General features: G+C 39.0%; 1 protein-coding gene across 1 annotated transcript in view; it reads left to right on the top strand.

The window, feature by feature from the left end:
• Positions 1-1,263: 1,263 nt before the first annotated feature.
• LOC124167776 (semaphorin-2A-like) overlaps positions 1,264-16,096 on the top strand; it is a 174,002-nt gene continuing 159,169 nt past the window's right edge. The window contains exon 1 of the mRNA XM_046545791.1: positions 1,264-1,582. The gene's annotated coding sequence lies outside the window, so the exon portion shown is untranslated. The remainder of the gene's footprint in view (positions 1,583-16,096) is intronic.

The raw sequence follows: 16,096 nt of genomic DNA, 5'->3' as shown, positions 1-16,096 counted from the left end.
TTTATTGAAATAAATGACTGAGCTAAAGTTAACAAACAAATGAAGTGGTAGTGAAATAGGCAAAGTGGAAAAGAAGAAGGAGCTTAAATAAAAAGAGGATAAATATAAGGTAGGAAATATACAAAGTAATTTTTGAAAAGTCAATTTCTTCACGGCTTGCTTACATAGACGATGGCAGAGAAGGCCATCGAAACGTTGGCAGCAATGTCCATCCTTACCCGGCTGATTTCCCGTGAAGACTTTATGAACAGCTTTCGCCGGGAAAGCACCAAATCCTTCTTCATTTCCGTGCGTTTTTGACTGAAAAATAGTCATGTTAAACTTATTGCACATGAGTGGTCCATAGTTGTGCCGGGGCAAGTTGAGGTCCAATGTGCCCTGAAAGTAAGGAGGTAAACGAGACTTGAATTTGTTTGCGTAAACAAAAAGAATGAGAGCGTAATCCGACCACATGATAATTTTTATTATCTCTATTCAGGATTTCTGACTATTCATCACTTCTCTAGTTCTTTCTATATGATTGCTTGGGTTGCGATTCATATGTTGCTGAGCTTTCTGCCGTTTTACACGAAGCGGTTTTTAGTGTTAATTATCATCGAGTCATGATTCATTGGTCTGACTATTTTTTCAGTTGAAAATAAATCATAAATTATATGGGTACTTTAAAATTCAATGCAGGAACGTTTAATTAAAAAGCGCTCTTGGATCTTCCAGGGAGGTGTATAATGTTTTTATTTTTTGACTTATCATGGCTATAATTTATGTCTATCAAACATGGTGACTATATGAGATATTTATATTTTTTTACCCATTTTCCCCCTCGTTTTTCTTTTACACTTGGAATTTCTCTCGTATATCTTGGTTTATATCAAAATTCCCCGCAAAAACACGTGTGACGCATTGCTCCATGAATAAATAAACACGCTTTTAAAGTATATTAATGGCTCCTTTATTGCGTCAACCATGGGAGGTTATTTAATGATATTCGCGTGAATGTTTCATAAAGAACACGTGACGAAAGTTCCTCTGTGCATTGCCGGAATCCTCTGGGAAGCGCCTCGCCTCAACAAAGCAGTGAAAAAAATGACGAATTGGAAATTCACCTCGCCGCCACCTAATATTCTATCCCCTCCCCTCAATCCCTTCCCTTACTTCCCTCCTACCTCCCCTTCAGCATTCTCCGCCCTCCCCTCCCGAGCCGACGCGAGCTTACCCCTGATGGCCGCCGTGAGGGGGAATGGCGCTGCGGTCGCACCCATCAACCCCAGCCAGTAGACGCGAGGTCGCCCGTTCGGTGAACGTTGCGAAGCCCCGCGATAGGGCATCTCAACGCCGCCACCTTTTTTTTTGTTCATAACAACGAGACTTGCGGGTAAACAATTACTCCCCAAACATATCTCGAGTGTGAACTTCGTCCCGTGATCATTGTCGCGTGCCGTGTGATTGTTGTGATTGCCTTCTTCGTCTCCGATTGGTTAGGAGAGAACGATTGTTGTGGGAAGGTTTTTGACTCCGTACGGCGTACCGTGAAGTGAGGTTCGGCGGGCATCCCTGTTTCATTTTCCTGCATCTCTGAACGCAGGTGAGTGACTTGGACGGTGCAAAGCGCTGTCTCTTCCCTTGCTCTCTGTCCCTCTCGTTCGGGCAGGGGTGGCAGAAAAGAGTGTTTCTCTTCCCCTTGCCTCGGAGAGAGATTCGTCGACCTCCCCCCATGAATCGATTGCCTCCATTCCCCGGGCGTGGGCCCCCCCTTGTCTTCTTTTCGTCCCGTTTTCTTCTTCCTTGTCGGTATGACTGTGTGTGTGGTGCCATCGTCAGTCGGTCTCCCTCGGCTTAGGACTCTCAACTCGCTAGCTAGCCTCTCATTCTGACTGGCATCCACTTCTTTTGTGACCAGCGGGCGGGCGCAGGGCAAGAGGGAGGTGGTCGACACCTGGCCCAACACAAGGTGGATACCGTGGCGAAAACATGCTTGCCTGGCCGTCTGGACTGCGTGAAGCTGCGTTTGGCAGCAACTGATGGCAATACCTCTTCGTGCATTTTGAATCTTTTCGTGCAGTCTGTGCTCCTCTAAATTGATGTCAGTATTCATATCTACCGTGGCATAAGGTTACTTGGCGATGTGTAGCACTCATCTCGACTTAAACCTTACAATAATTGTCCTTAGCCCTTCTCTTATGCCATTGTTGTATATAATTATTTTTATGTTTTAATTTCTACTGTGACGCGAAATTTATTTCCCTTAGCACAGAGTTTTAGCTTTCATCCTTGAGTTAAACCTTGCCATTATTGACCTCAGAATTACGGTTTTGGTATTGTTGTTTTACCATTATTATTAATATGTTATGCAATAATTTACACTGACGCAAAATTGAGTTTCCTAAGCGTGGAATGGGCACTCATAAATCAGGCAATAATTTAATTGTCTACAGTATTAATGTTGTGATAAAGTTGTATCACCACAATAGTTTATATGTTAGTATTTCCACCGTGACCTGAGATTGAGCTCACTTCATGCGTTATGGAGATCTCAATCGTCTTCGATGTACAATAATTAACTTTCAATTTAAGAGGTTTGTTGTCATAGCAAGTTACGTTATTATTACAGTTGCTATGGTATTGTAGTCTGCGTGCTATAATGATTTCCGCCATGACGCCAGGTAGAACTCTATTCACTAAAAAGTAAATTGTACAAAAAAGTTAACAATTTGGTGCTTAGAAATGCAAATGTATCGAGTCTTCAAGGGAATGAACATGAATGATGTCACGAAGTGGCGGAGATGTTTAGATGTCAAAGTTATTTTGCTTCACATATTTTATCAACAGTTAAAATAACCAAATTTTGAAGCATTTAATTTTCTAGGTCTAGGTTTTTAAAACATATTTTCAGAGTAATGTTGTGTGCCCCTTCGACAGCTGCTGTCAAGTGTAAATTTGGATTAGATATGATGATGGGCCCCGAAAATCTTGTTTATATTCGGATTTATCGTATGTTAGAATTCCTGAAGACGATCTCTATTATTATTCATCGTAATTTTGTTGTAGCTTTGTTGCAATGAGGATTTTTTTGTGGTACGTAAGTACTTAAATTGCTCTATGAAGGCTGCTTTGCTACTATTAATGACGAATAGTTGAGCCTAGGATTGATTTATCTTTCCTCTTTGGACTATTTATTCATCAGGCTTATGCTTTTTTCACGTTTCTTTGGTGTACTTCATGATCTTCCTCCTTTATTAAAATATTAGGAAATTTTGAAGTATATAGCACGTAATCCGTTAGGTTTTCAGGGTAACTTACATACAGAAGGAGTGCGTTATTGTTGTCAACAATATTAATTTCGTTAGTTTGTTGATACAGAATAGCTATTTTCGGGCGAAGGTGAAAGAACCCCTCGATGCCAATGACTGTTTGCTACCTTATTGCTTCTCTTGAATTCTTAGTCACTCCTCTTAATCACATATTGGACCTCTACCGGAAAAGCTTTTACGCAAATTATCCTGGAGGCTTTTTTGTTTTTGTCTGGAGAGCATTCTAAATGTCTTCATCGCTTTGAAACCGCTTCGGTCTTCTAGGGCTGGCTGATAATCTTGACCAAAATTACATTTATACTTTTGCTTGCTTATTCGTTCTTTAGCGATGAACTACTAAGTATCATACTGATGAAAATTTGTATTTTTTTAACGATTTGAATATAAATCGGGCCCTTATATTCCATTTTAATACATGCTTTCTGCGTGGGTGGAATGAAGAACTCTGGAGCTCAAAGGAAGGTATTGATTGTTACTTTGTGTAAGCTCTCATTAGCTAGTGTTATTTATTTGTAAGATTAGGAAGCTTGCCTGCAAAAAAGCTTCTCGGAGACACTCGGAGATTTTAAAATGAAATTTATACCCTATTTTGCATGCGGTAATTTTGTGTTTGTTTCCATGGAGTTCATTGTAAATTATAACTCAATTTTAAATATAGCAAAAATCAAACTTGCGCTACCCCATGTAAATACTTACCACATATTTATATATTGCATATATAGATGCCTTACCGATTTCACCCATTGGTTGTGAAAGCGACCCGTCTTGGTGTTTGATGCTTTTGTTTTATTAATCCTGTTTAGTGTTATTCGTTTTAGTTGACTAGGGGAAGAATTTGCATTAAAATTCCCTTGAAAATATCTTGAACACATGTTGAATCTGTGCCTTAAAACCACGCAGAAAGAGATGTTAAAATGAGACATGATTTTCATGCCGTATCTATGGAAACTCAGTTGGCATTTGGATTAAGTCACATTTATAGCTACTTATCAAATGGGTTTCATGGAAAAGAAATTAGTCCAATATGCTCGATTTTAAGTATTTAAAGGCATATATCTGCGCAATTTCAAGCCATCACGTGTTCCAGTGGTAGTGTCAAGGGAGTTCAACAGTTTTTAATAGCAAGTTAATCATATTCAAGTGCACTAATTTATTTGAAACTTCATTAATGTGTTGTTTTTGTCATCCTCCGAAAAGAGAAACAATACAACTCGCACGCTAGGTGTAAACATAATCTAAGTATCATTCATCTTTTGGAGCATTTTACCAATCACCTACGGTATTACTTGGTTATAAACGGGCAAATTTTATAATTAAGATATTTTTTCTTGAATGTAGTTTTAAGATTCATTGTGAAGGACGTTTTACAAGGGGCACGTAAATACGAAGGTTAGAACTACATTCATTTCTCATTACGGCGTGGAATTGCGCGAATGCATGAACGAAATTAGAACGGGCTATTTTGTCGTCTCACGTCCACGCATTCTCGCATTAGTTCTAGCAATTCACCGCTTGAAACGACGCAATTTTGACTGCGCCTACTTAAGGCCGTTTTTCACGGGGCACGTACCTGCACAATCTGACGTGTGTACGAAGGCGCAGTCTAAATTGCGTCGTTTCAAGCTGTGAATTGCTAGAACACATGCGAGAATGCGTGGACGCAAGACGGCAAAATAGCCCATGTTCTAATTTCGTTCATGAATTCGCGCAATTCCACGCCATTTTAGAAATTAATGCAGCTCTAACCTGCGCAATTCCGTGTACCGTTTAAAACGGCCTTTAGAAATTAATGCAGTTCTAACCAGCGCAATTCTGTGCTCCGTGTAAAACGGCTTTTATACACATCAGATTGTGCAATTACGTGCCCCGTGTAAAACTGTCTTAAGAATCATCGCAATTTTGCGATTCCTAGTATTCGTGTTTCAAACAATATAGAAATATATAATTTTATGTATCAATGATAAGTTGTCTCCGATACTGTGATAGCTATACGTATAGTTTACGCCTAGTTACACGATAGTTATACGCCTAACTAGATAGTTATATAGTTATACGCCTAGTATGTATGTATATCAACTTTTAAATTGCCTATCTATGTAACAATTTATTTGAACTTTTTATCGATGCTGGAATAAAAAAATATTGTGAATTGGTAACTCAAAGACTCGCGATAACAGCATTAGTCGATCCAGTCTCCTTGGTATCCCTCTATAGGTTTAATGATTGACTCAAGTGGGTAGCTTCTCGGGGTCCGTTTGCCGGTTCTCTCGCCGTGAGCGCCCGGCGTATAGTGGCCATTTCGTGGGGCACACGGAGTGTGGGGTCAACGGAACCCCGACCTTACTCCCACGAGTTGCCTCTTTCTTCTGCGAGGTCTGGTCACGCTTTGTCGTTCGGAAGAACTCGTTTCCTCCGGCCAAGCCGCTAACCAAGGAACCGAATTGTTTTTTTTTTTAATTTTGGTTTTTAAGCGTCAATGGTTCCTCAAGTTGGTTTGTGCGACGAACGGAGCAATTTTCATGCAGTTTTAAAAGTATAAACCTCGGATTGCATGTAATTTCTTACCTGACGACCGTGGAAAATAGACTACGCATTATTTCCAAGTAGGCTTCCGCGGAGATTATGATGATATCTGGTAATTTTTCCGGGTATTCTTCCGCGTTTATCCATTTTGCAAATATTGTCCTGCAAAATGGATTAACGCGGAAGAATACCCGGAAAAATTACCAGATATTTCACACATTATACTTTCTTATTATTGCATCAGAATGTCCGCATTTTTTAGACAGGTTCTTATTGATAGAACTGTATCGAATTTGCTCGAATAGATGATGGCAAACTAAGGGAAAAACGCTAGTTGTAAGCCAATTTTCCTCGTCTTAACGTTGAGATTAACAATTTCTCGCGATGTCTTCGCAACTTCATATTTACCTAGTAGTATGTTGAAGGAACCGAATTGTTTTTTTTTTTTTAATTTTCGTTTTTAAGCGTCAAGTGTTCCTCAAGTTGGTTTGTGCGACGAACGGGGCAATTTTCATGTAGTTTTAAAAGTATAAACTTCGGATTGCATGTAATTTCTTACCTGACGACCGTGGACAATAGACTTTACACATTATACTTTCTTATCATTGCATCAGAATGTCCGCATTTTTTAGACAGGTTCTTATTGATAGAACTGTATCGAATTTGCTCGAATAGATGATGGAAAACTAAGGGGAAAACGCTAGTTTTAAGCGAGTTTTCCTCGTCTTAACGTTGAGATGAACAATTCCTCGCCATATCTTCGCAACTTCATATTTACCTAGTAGTATGTTGAATCTGAAAGCCTATGCATACGTCAATGAATTGATTGATATAACATGTGTATTAAAAGAATATCTAAACATAATGTTGCCTTCCTTACTGATTGTTAGAGGAAATTATATTTTTTTGTTAAGAAAATGTATGTTATCTATTTAATTTTCTCTAATTTAATTTTTTTGCAATATATACCTATCTTATATATTTTTGCATGCATATTTATGTGTTTTTGTATACCGTTAATATAATTGTGTAAAGTCGATAATTTCTGGAGCCACATAATATTCTCTTACGGCATTGTTGAAGGAACTAGCCGACAAACCAATGAGATTTGGCAGAACCGAATTCAAACACTTCTCTTTCTTGGCGTGATTATAAAAAAAATTATTTCTTATGTTTATGCAAAACATGACTTCTCATTATTATTTATTCTATTGGCACTTAGTGCTTACAATCCGTAACTTTTTTTCGATGAAAACCAACATTGAAAGTATATTTTTGCGATTGCAAAAAAATAATGGTCCATTGCCAAGGTTAAGTGACAAAATGGGAAATATCTTTGGCTTATACAGACACTTCTCTCCCAGGTAGTGTGGGCCTCCCTAAGCGTCGTGGTGATCGTGCCCCATCGCGATTGTTCGCTCATTTTCCGTTTTTCTTATCTTTTTTTTTTTATCGTGGAAATGAATATTCCCGCGGGTTCTCGCGTTGGTGGCCAGGAATTTTAAGAATGCCCGTGAATCGTCTTGGCTATAGGGGTATATGTTGTTATAATGGAAAGTTCTCGTTGTTCGGTGAATCAGGAAAAGTGCCCGCGGGTTTTAAACCGGGTGAGAGATTCCATTATGTCCTGCGTTTCGATGCACAGTCACCACACTACTTATAAAAATTTAGCAATCGAAAGAGTATTTTTTCATTGTCGTTATTTACTTTACATTTCGTTAGTTTCCATTTTCGGCTCTTTAAAGTTTTTCTGCTAAACTGTTACGAGTTTCCCTTTAAAAAATATTATAGAGATTTAAAGGTTGTAGTAAGCTTGTGGATAGTACGTGTTTAGATGAGAATATAGTAGCTATATAGAATATATATCTTTATACCAGCTATATAGAATTAGTGTCTAGTTTTATGGGAATTGGACTTAGGGTATTGGCGCTTTCATGTAATGTCCGTGTTCAAAATTCGGTGGCGGTAGAAGTTTTTCCTTATGGTAAAATCAGGTATCATCAGGCAGTATGAATTAGTCATAATTTCGCAACACAATTTTCCTCCACCGTGTATACTTTGAGACTGCATGGGTGAGCGTCCATTGCTTGTTTGGTACTAACCCCGTCTTGGAAATCCAATTTAGGGCTGATTTCCGTGGTATTCTTTCATTTCATATTTCGTACGCCCTGGTCTACTCATTTCCTCTCATTAGATATCCTACCTTCTTTCCCTTGATTAAAAAGGGTTCCTTCTAAACAAGAGATCCGTCTCTTCTCCTTTGGGCATTCAGAAAACATCAAAGAAAGTCGAAAGAGAGGGAAATGAAGGTAGAATTTTCCGAGGAGAAAATTCTGAAAGCCGATTAGATAGGAATATAGCTCGGTGCAGGTATTACATTCAGCGCGGTGATCGGTGATATTGAGAAGACATATTGACGTAGCTCTTTTAATGATGAAACAGATTTGAAATAAACACTTTTCCTCGATTATAAAATTTATTACAAACTAGATTTCAATATTACTACATCCTTTTCAAGATTCTTGCTGTTAAAACGAATGTCGATGGAGGCTATTCGGCACTTTTTGCTCACTCTGAGGTATAGTTTTGCTTCTACTGCCATGGTTGCGAATAAAATCTGAATATTCAAGCATGATGGTGTGGAATTTTTCCATATTGAAATAAATACTTGCAATTTCCCTCGAGTATAAAAGTTATTACGACCTTGGTTTTAATGTTATTATATGATGTGGAAATTTTCTAAATTTCAATGTGGAAAAATACAACTACATCACGCTTGAATCTTCGGAAAATGTTCGTAACCATAGCTTGGCAGTGAAAGCGAAACTATAACTCAAGGTGTGTTAAGCGCCAAATAGCCTCCATCAATATTCTTTTTAAGAGCAAGTACTTCTAAGATGATGGTATAAGATAGTAAGTGAATGGTTGGCCGGGATGCCACTAAAAGTAACAATGATCATCACCTAATTAATAAGTATTATTGTTTGGGTACAGCTATTAAGTTAACGCTATTTGGAGATATTTTGTCGTACACTTGGTAACATGGCGGATGTAAAAAAATTTACTTCATCTATTTCTCATTAAAGAACAAATACTTGTAAAAATACAAGACGTTAACACATTTTGGAGATATTTTATGGTACTCATAAGTAATATGCCAGGTGTAAGAGATGGCCTAAACTATTTCTCATCACTCAATAATATATATAAGTACAATTTCATTTGTAAATTATATAGTGAAGTCGCACGGTTGGCTGAAATCGAAAATAAGTGGGCAGAATTGTGGAATGACTAAGCAGCAATATCGGAAAATGGTTGGCAATGTAGGAGATCGGAATGAATTTACATGCACATTCGTCATTGTTAAGCCATACAAACATGACAAAATTTTCTCAGGAATAGTTTTTTTTCGCTTTTAATAGAAAATCTTACACATTTTTTTTATTGTTTCTAATAACAGTTACACTATCTAGGGGAGTAAAGAGCAATAAATATGATAATTTGTTGATTGAGATAGTTACTGGAGGAACGGCCGATAATTCACTTTTTTTGCAAACTGCTTCTATATTTATTTCAAGCATATGCCCTTTGAGTGCGACCCGATTTTATAGGTCTGTGTTAAAATTGGCGAAGCATATTTACAGTAGGTTAGGGGGAAAAAAGAACGATCGAAATTTAAGTGAAGGTAAATGTTCAAAAACTCAAGGAAAACTATTATTGGATGTTTCACCGTCTCAATGTATTTTTTTTACAAAATACGTGTTCAGTAATAACTTAAAAAAATGTATGATTTAAAAATAAAATGAATAGTGACTTGCAGGTGGAGCGCTAACGCGGTCCTGGCACTTTCTTCCATACTGCACGGCGTAAAGGGCGGCTGGGAACTTAATGGGGGCCTTTTAAGTAGGCCAAATGGAGTGTAAGGGTGAAGGTTTTAGGTGACCCGTTTTGGTGTGGGGAGGAGGGAATTAAAAGCAAGTGGCTGTCCCGTAGACCTCCCATGAACAGTGGATTAAACCTTTTGATGAGGATAATTCCAAGCCCTCGCTTCGAGCGTGCCGTTTGATCAGACGTCTTTATGCTCTAAAGACTGCATTTATCCGAGGATTATTCCGTATTTTTTCCGTGGAAAACGCTTTCTTAATTCCTTTCATGACGCTATTTTTTCGTTAAATCGTCTGTGGCTGGGCTATCATTGTGCTCGAGTATTTAAAATAATTTTTTTGTGGCGTGGGCAATGTAATTGTTGGTCTAATTAAACGATTTTTAATTCCCAATTAGTTTGACAATGCCTGGAGTCGCTTCTTGCGAATAAAACTCGAGTTGTGGAAAAGGATATCATGAAATAAAGACCAGTAATTTTAAATTATGCTTGATGTTCAGAAGCTTCTATTGTTAACTTACGGGTATCTCGTGTATTTTTAAATTATTGGTCTCTAACTAGAAAATTGGCTGTCTCAAAACAGAAACTTAAAAATGTTTCGAAAATATCTTCGTCATATCTCCGTCCAATATAACTGAAAGCACTAGTTTTATCATCACATTCGAGTATATAATTTTCGTAAATACTTGAGCTGAGCCAATGTGAATATGAACTAAATTGGTGTAGGGTATTTATTATTACTGATTTTTTATAGGAGAGATATTTTATGCAATTAGCCAAAGTCGCAATCGACTTCAATTTTAGCAGAGTGAGTGCTATGCCGCGATCCAAACAGAAATCCAGCTGATCCTGATGTCTTTCGAATCGAACGAATCGTTCCGACTCAATGGCGAATAGAGTTTAGTGATGTTTGGCTGGGTTTCATTTCAAAGTATTCGTGTAGCTGTCTCACTAATATCTTAAGGAGGTATGGTGACATCCGCGATCCCAGCCTTTCCTGAAGGTGGTCATGACCTGCTATGCAAGTCAGGGCGTAAGCACACCCATTATCAGTCCGTAGACATGACAGCTGATGAGGACGACGGATTATAAGCAAAGAGTGCAGGATTATGTACGAACCTGAATTTTAAAAAAAATGCCATTACGTCCATTGTACGAAGTGTTTTCAGAAAATAACGGCAATATTAAAATCTCACGGGTTTGAAGTTAGGAGAGTCCGATTGCAGTATTCGTTGGCTGGATGTCTTCACTGTGAATTGAAATTTGTCAGTACCACTTAACTATAAACGATCGAAGCGAAGCCGAGAAATTGCAAATTGAACCATCTTGCGAAGGAACCCGAGGAATGTGCTGAATCAAATCGGAAATCACGCGACTTAGATTCTTTCATATAATTCGGATGAAATTACGATGAAGGAAATAAATTTATTGGACCCGTTTTTCTGTTTCATCGCCTCTTAATAGTTCCTCCTAGCATTCGACGTCTAAAATATTCGCAACCACGAAAGGATATTACCATCACCGATTACCCAAAAATGTGGGTCTGAGTAAAAGACCGAGAAGAACTCGTCTCGTAATATTTTATAGTTCTCTGAGTGAGCATTTGAATATTAGGTGAACGAGCCATGTGTGATCATAGAATGGCGGCTGAATTGGGGAATGAAACTGCGGACGTGTAATGCCTTAGTGTATTCGCTTCCAGTACCCTCGTAAGGCATTTTAGCCCCTTTTACTGTTAATGCATTTTAGACTCTGCAGCAGTGGCGTGACTAGGTGACTGACTCCCCTCCCCCCCAGGCAACGGGGGTCTGGGAAAAGTTTTGAAAGGTGACATGCCTTGAAATGTATTTTGCATCATTTTGGCACTTAAAATTTAACTTTTAGCAGATGCTGTTAATATAGATCAATAGTAGACAATATTTTAAATATTTTTTTATTTTTCTTGGGCTCTGGGGGTGGAGAGGACCTATCCAATCATCCCCCCCATAGTTACGGCACTGCTCTGCAGCCTCACTGTTGCTCTATATCATATTCATCATTAGTCAACAATGGTTTGACCCAGCTCTTCATTCCTCACTCCGATTCGCTAACCTTTTAATAGCGACGTATTTCTTCTCGTTTACATCCTTTATAATCTGGCACATGTAACTCATTCGGGGCCGTCCCTTGCCCTTCTCTCCTTCCACCTCTCCTACGATTGTTTTCATCGGGTCAACTAAGCTGTCCCGACTTCTCCTTAGCGTTTTTAGAAGACATCTCTTTTCTCCCTCTCTTCCCAGCACTTCCTCATTACTAACTCGGTCGATCATTTTATCTTCATTATTCTTCGGTAGGACCACATTTTTGATGCATCCACTCTTGACCTCCCTATGAACGTCCAAGCCTCGCCACCGTGGATAAACATGCTCCAGAGGTTATATATGATGAATTTTTTTACTTATATGCTTATATTGTCAGCCGCTAGTAGAATCTTTTTGTTGTATGACCTTTACGCCTGTGCTATTCTACTATGTCTTTCTTGCTACCCCTATCGCCGGTTAACCCTTTAAAAGGCCTAACTAACTTAACAACTGATTTTTATTATTTTTTTGGATAACCTATCTATTTTACAACTAATCAAGAGATATCATGAAAGAAAACCCGAATAAAAGTTTTGAATTTGCCATTGCTTGAAAAAAAATACACTTGACCAAAAAATTAATTTTAACATTGTAGTATATATTGATTTTTTGAATAAATGAGCATTTGTTACTGGAGTTTATCGGAGATTTGCGACTTATTTTAGCCTGCTCCCGGTTGTGGGGAAAACTCGTGTTTCGGCTTAATTTTCAGCAAACTTTTTAGTAATTTTTATGAATTTTGAAGGGCCATGGCGGTCAAACGCTGCATGAGCGCAAGCTGGTGCACGGACTTTTTTTCTGGAGAGAATATGAAACCCATAAAAACGTTGTAATCGTTTTCTCCCCTTGTTCTGTGTCCATTATATTAAATTTCCCTGTCCTTTTTTTATTCTCTGCCACGCCACCTTCCTCAATTTCCCCCGTAATGTTGCTGCTATTATTATATATACCCTGGGCTACCCTACAGACCCCTGTTACCCATTCCGCGAGGAAGCTTTTGTATAAAAGTGCGTGACCGTTTCAATGACCGACCGCGCCGCGCGCGGACAATCTTGTAATTATGCAATATCCGCCGAAATCGCTCTTGCTGTAATTGTTCCGACCGACACGTTTAAGAGTCGTTTTCCCCCCATCGCATAATTGCTGCCAGCCTCAATTCAAAGCTTTGGGACTGTTTTATTTTTATTTTTTGGAATGGTATTAGTCCGGTTCGTGTCGCTCTTCACAGGGCTGGGTCATGCGAGGAATTTCGACGAGACCCCTCGTGGTGATGGTATCAAACTCTCGGTCTCAATTGTCGAAACGAAATGAATGAGGGTCGTAAAGTATGAAATCGCAATGCTCGATCTCGATATCGTCGATCGCGATTACGTCGACGAATCGTCAAAATTTCGGGGTTTCTCTCGTGGGCGATACCCTTCATTCAATTTTATTCGCGTAATTTTTTCCGAGGCCTGCCTTTTGTGTTCTAATGTGTGTTTCCTTAAATCCCGGATAATGTCAAAACATAGTTATCCATGTCGCGGGGCGTACGATTCGCGATCACAACCTCCCGTTCCATTTTTCGCCGATATCTGATGCGAAATTAATGGCACAAGGCGGTGACCTTTACATTTTTTTTTTAGATTATAGTCGGTCCTTTGAAACTTTTGAGGCAAACGATGATTTCCAGCTTGGACGTTTAGCGTACGGAAACGTCACCCTTCAGTTCTCTGCAAACGTTTCAAAACTGAATTTGACCTCTGTGAAATCGTTTTGTGTTTGCGTGTCTCTTGATTATTTCTCCCCATATTTATCTCTATCTGTAATATTTTTCATCTTCTTTAATATCTTTGAAAGGGAAGGACGCGGTTAAAATGTATTGTATTTGATTGGCAAATTTATTTAATTCATTTCCAGGGCTCAAAATCAAATTTTTAACCCGTGAAATGCCACTAATTTTGTGGAAGAATTGTTTAAATGGAAGCAGCGACATGAATTCGTACATTCTTTTCCCTGGCCGTAAGAGGGCGTATCATTCCTGCTTGACCTATGATTTTTGTCTTTTAGTGGCGTGACTTAATTAACGCAATCATTTTAAATATTTTTCAGTGTACACATATTCAAACCAATCTTCGGGTTGAGTCATCAAGTGAGTGATATATTCGAACTCCATCAACATTACATTGTACCGCAAATTAAAATGTTTCTCATAAAAAATACACCTTATAAATGTAACTTGGATTGGTAATACTTTTATTTTCATGTTCTTAACTGTGCTGTACTAAATTGGGAACATTATATCTTGTTATGGTGCAATTAGATTGCGCGTGTTGCTAATGACCTTTGTTGTCGATGGCCCATAACCCCAAACCTACTTCTAATTAAAACTTTAGTGGCTAACGGTCAGGAATGACAGCGGGAGGTGAGTTGCGCTGGTAAAAGAGGCACTTTTACACAGGGAGGAGTTGATTTAAAGTGTTTAACAAGTGCTAGACTTGCTTGCCTGCCTAGACTTGATGCAATTGAAATGAAATTGAAGCCGGGGACAAACATTATAATGTTGAACGACAAAATATATCGACGCAATGGAGCCGCTAATTGTGGTCTCCATGTTGGAAGTTAACGACACCAACCTCTACACCGACACTTCAACGTGATTAGGGTCCGCTATTTATAGATAATGTAACACGTTAAACGTGTCGCATGAAAAATAATTATTTACAGCCAAACTAAGGATCATTCAATGAAACAACTACCCATTCGAGCACTTTGAATATGCAGCGAGCGTATGGCATCCGGTGCAGAAAGACTTAATCCGCGAACTAAACAAAATACAAAGGAAGGCTGAGCGGCTCATCAAAAACAGCCACGGGCGTACAGACAGCGTTACCCAGGTGTTAAGCGAATTAGGCTGGGAGACTCGGAGGCTACACCCTAGGCTTATATTGTTTGAACAATTGAGAATGGATATATTTAAGAGCGACACCGAGAACATAATATTAGAGCCCCACTATATTTCCAGGTCCGACAGAAGCGATAAATTAAGAGAGATAGATATGCGAATTCCTTTTTTCCCCTAACCACAAAAGACTTTAACAAATGTCAGTCGTAATTTCGTTCGAGTATTTTCCTTTACGTGCAAATGGATGGTGTCCTAACACCCCCTGCCAAACGCCTTTTAGGCGACTTGCTGGGTAGTATGTAAATGAAGCATTCGGTATTCCTAATGTCAAAAAAATATTCCATTGAAAAAGGCATAGCAAGGTACATGGCCTCCTGTTAAGACTGTATTTTTCGATATCAATGATATTCTTTTCAGTAGACTGCTTTGCGGCGTGCAGTGATTATTGGTGCCGGGCGCACGTAGTTATGAAAGGTCTAGTATTTTTTTCCCCTTCACTCAATAAATTCTCAGCACCTCAAACGATATACCTACCTCTTAAATGGGAGAAAATTCGATATTTTCAATCGGTAGCATATCGAATGGTTAATATCGATTCTGGTTTACGTAGCACCCTGGTCATCATCCGGGGTAATGCCTCCGACGGTCAATTCTGATTAGGAGTACTCACAAACGGTAGTTTATTACGATCCTTTAATAAAATATACCGTCGTCTGGAAATATGAATGTTGAAGTACAGCATATATCATGGCCGCACGCATTACTCGAACCTAGCACCCTGGTGATTTGGGATCGATATTCCGCGGTGAAATACTCGATTTGGCCGAGGTATGCGAATAGCAATCCTAATGACGTGTTCCCTTCGCTTGAAACATCGACGAAAATGAACATCGGCGAAATGCTCGGCTGCTGTCGCTGATGGCGGCTAATGAGGATAGGTGGTTTTGCCATCATTGCAGGCTACACCTCCTAGGTGGATTAACTGCCGTTTGCATCCCCTATAGTGGCGATAGCAAACGCGTGCGTTGAAGGGTTGTCGGCTTCTCCAATGAAGCGTGTTGAGGATTTGCCTGCACGATGTCCCCAGCATCCGTTTCCTGAGTTACCCTATGGGATTCTCCCAGGTCGATCATAATTGCTATGATTCATAAGTCCTACATTCCGTCAACCCACAAGAACGGAATGGATACGTACAAAATAGACTGGTTCGCCATTTTTTAAATAAATATTTTAGATTGTGGTCGAGTTTGAAAAAGCTATTATCGTTGACACCAATTGTGGCGGTGGTAACACGTTTTCTTTTCTTGAGTGTCGCTATTGAGATCCATTTCGTATCTTAATTGATCATCCCTCACTACAATCTTAGATCATTACTGTG

Source organism: Ischnura elegans, chromosome 11 (genome assembly GCF_921293095.1).
Source record: "Ischnura elegans chromosome 11, ioIscEleg1.1, whole genome shotgun sequence".
Lineage (NCBI taxonomy): Eukaryota > Metazoa > Arthropoda > Insecta > Odonata > Coenagrionidae > Ischnura > Ischnura elegans.
Note: the sequence above shows the minus strand (reverse complement) of the source record. Positions and strands in the feature narration are given on the sequence as shown.